This window comes from Tenebrio molitor, chromosome 7, assembly GCF_963966145.1.
Source record: "Tenebrio molitor chromosome 7, icTenMoli1.1, whole genome shotgun sequence".
Lineage (NCBI taxonomy): Eukaryota > Metazoa > Arthropoda > Insecta > Coleoptera > Tenebrionidae > Tenebrio > Tenebrio molitor.
The window spans coordinates 18,664,666-18,668,356 of NC_091052.1; positions in this window are offsets into that span (position 1 = coordinate 18,664,666).

The following is a 3,691-nucleotide window of genomic DNA, read 5'->3' on the forward strand; positions in this document are numbered from 1 at the left end:
ACTATTTTATTCGGAATCATTACATTTTTAACAAATAGGCAATTAATTTGGTGCAAATTCATTTCTACCGTTTTTCGACAATTCGTGTACGCCACTGGAGAAACGTCATAACTCATAACAGGGCGGAAAGTGGTTTATTACTAACCAAGAGAGGGAAGAAATGATAAAAAGAAATGGTTAACTTTCCGCCCTCGAATAAGGTTAGGAATGCGCATATTACAATACGATTCCGAATAATAGTAGTTAGCATTACTAGCATGGTAAAAAGGGTTTTTACTGGCGACAGAAGGATATGACTGGAACGCCTTCGGCTTTCCAGTCACCTTCTGAAGCCAGTAAAAACTCTTTTTACCATGCGTGTATTGTTGAATATTTTATTTGTTCCTCACTTGTAAATAGTGATAGGGTGATCCGCTACTTCTGAGGTAACGAAAACCAATTACAAACAACAACCAATACACAGCAACAACAACAACTTGTAAATAGTTATACAAACTAAACTAGGCAAAAATGAATAGGGAATTCTCCAATTTTTCTTGGAAAGCAGAATAATTGCCCCAATCCTCCTACGTTTTCTGAAACACGAAATAAATTTGAAATGTTACAAGTACTTGAAACATAACATTTAATGTGCATAATACATGGTATCACGTCATTTCGGCGCGGATGAATCGGCGCACGTCGTTTCGGCGCTGACATATCGGCGCTACGTCAATTCGGCGCAAAGACAAATCGGCGCAAAGACAAATCGGCGCTAAGACAAATCAGCGCAATGACATATCGGCGCACTAAGGTTACTAGATCAACACACTACGTGTTAAGGTAACGCCATTACATTCCTGGCATGAGTTTATTGTGGAACAAAGATAATAAATGTAAATGTCGTAAGTGCGACGAGGAAGACATCAGTTTCAGGGAATTTTGTTTGGCAGAATGACAGCAGTCTTTTAACGTCAAAAAGTTAGGTTATGCGTTATGCTGACATCATCTTCATAAGATGTACCGAAATATAGGAACGATTGGTAATAGACCTTTACAAATAAGGATGGTCTTTGTCGCACAGTGACGTCACTGCGTAAAGGAATTCTGCGTCCTGTGAGACAACAAAGGTGTTGACCGTTAGGTAAAATAATTTCATGGACTTAAACCAATGGAAATAAGTGTAGCGGTCAACTGTTCTCTCACAATGCGCAGAAGTACAACTACGGCCACGGAATTTTGGCCGTCACTTGTCATTCCATTGACATGAGATGTAAGCGGCCCTTATGTAATTCGTAACCTCACTTTCTGCTATTACAAGACTTGTAATTGTGATGCTGACGGACTTGCAAGAAAACGCGCTTCCTCATTTTGTGCACTCTGCTGATATTTGATATTTTGATTATTCGACATTAGCGCCGATTTGTCGTTGCGCCGATTTGTCGTTGCGCCGATTTGTCTTTGCGCCGAGTTGTCTTTGCGCCGATTTGTCGTAGCGCCGATTCGTCATACGCTGAATTGTCGGGCGCTGATTTGGCAGCGCCGATTTGTCGTGGAACCATAATACATACCGGGTATCAACCACCAAACCTGGCCATAGGCACATTACACATATTAAAATAATATATGAGTTGCTATGAAATATATGTATTATTGTGTAATGTCATATTGACAGCTATAATTATCATCCGTACAAACAATGCCATCAGGAAACTTTTGATGTAACGTAGAAAGTAGAAATACTTTTGAAATTTGGAAAAGGGAAGAACGATCACAGAGCAGTATTATGCTCAATTATTGGGCAAATTTGACGAAACAATAATATGTTTCATAGCAACTCATATATTATTTTAATATGTGTAATGTGCCTATGGCCAGGTTTGGTGGTTGATACCCGGTATATTTTTAACATTTCATTACAAATTTTAAACTGTAGGTATGAAAAATTTAAAAATGGAAAAATTCCCTATTCATTTTTGCTTAGTTTATTAAAAATTCCGGTATTTGAAAAAAAAAATCGTATGAGCTTTACACGTATTGCTTTGGAAACGCACATCACTCATATGAGCACAGGTGTAAAATTTTACTGGCTAGCCAGTTAAGAGACATTTTCAAGGTGAATACAGTGATTTGATAAACTGATGTTTACAAGTAGGGTGCAAATAAAAGTACTTTACTTGCCTAGACAGGCAAAGTGACAGGGCGTATCCGAGTTCCTTCCGGTGGTCACTTCTTTTCCTGCATAACCCTTTTTAACGGACGAGCTCCTCCCGAGGTTATGGGGGATTACTGCGATAGGTAGTCGGGTGGTAGCCGGACTAGATTACAATGACGAGTATTTTGCTTGAAATTAGCAATAAATACACTCATGAGAGGGAGAAACAATTTTATTTACAAGGGTAAATTAAAATGACATACGGCATTTACAAATTATACTCTATTTATGTACATGATATGAGTATAAAATGAGTTTTTTTTAAGACTGGCCATAGGGTTTTACATGCTAATTTTTCAATCCCCTGTTAACTTTATTTTTGTAAAAATTACAAAGCCTAGCACTGTTTTTATATTAAACAATAATATTATCTAGTCATTTAAGAAAAAATCGAGGTACACATATCTATTTTTGCAATAAAAAAACTTTTGAACACATTTGATTACAAGTTATTAGATAACTTTCTGGCTTGACAAAATTTCGCACCATTCACTGCAAGTTTGCCTTTTTCACTCAGTTTCCATGGTGACGCTTTTAAAAAAATAATTCAACTAAAAATTTTACTTTGAAATGGGCCTATTTATAAGTGAGATTTACCCCTGCACTTCACCAAAAAAGAGATGGTTTTAACCATTGGTCGCAAGAAGTATGTCTTCTTATAAAGAAATCAACTTATCGTGGAATCAGGCGATTTAAAATCAAAGAAATTCTTTTTCGAGAGGATTTCCCTTGCCATTCAACGTGGAAACGCTGCAAGCATTCGGGGCACTTTTCCAGATTCCGCAATATTATCGGAAATTTTTGTATTATAAAACAAAAATGTTATGTAATTATGTTATTAATATAAGCTCTTTATTATACTTAATTAAATATTAAATTAAATCATATTATTTAATTTAATATTTTAGGAAAGGCAAGGTAATTCCTAATTACCCGATCTTTCTTATCACCAGTCCTAATCCCTTACCGTTCACTACCTGCTACAAGACCTGAAAATTTTTTGACCGCCGGGAGGAACTCCGCTGCCGCCAAGTAACACATCTCTCCTTGAATCAGCGTAGTCGGAGTCAGATAAAGTACTTTACCAAATAAAGAAAAGTCACCAAATGTAGTGTTTTTTTTTTTTAATTTGACTATGTAATTCGGCAGGTGGCAGACAGTAGTCGGACACTCCAGTTGGTACAACTGAAGCAGTTCAAGTCTAGTACCTACGCTCTTTTATGTCTTGCTACTTAAACAAAAAAGAGAATTCTTGGGTACCACATGTAAAGATGAGAAGAGCACGAGGGTAAATAGGTCACGGCGACAAAATTCGTCACTGGTGTCGCAGCTCTTGAATTATTCACTTGCTTGTTTTTCAATCTCAAGGACGTGTACCTAACGAAAAATAAAATCTAGTAGCTAGTTCGCCTCCTAATTTATGTAAATTTTATAGCGCCACTCAGGTGACAGACGCCACCGCCTTTATCTGTCATAATGAATAATTCAACACATGAA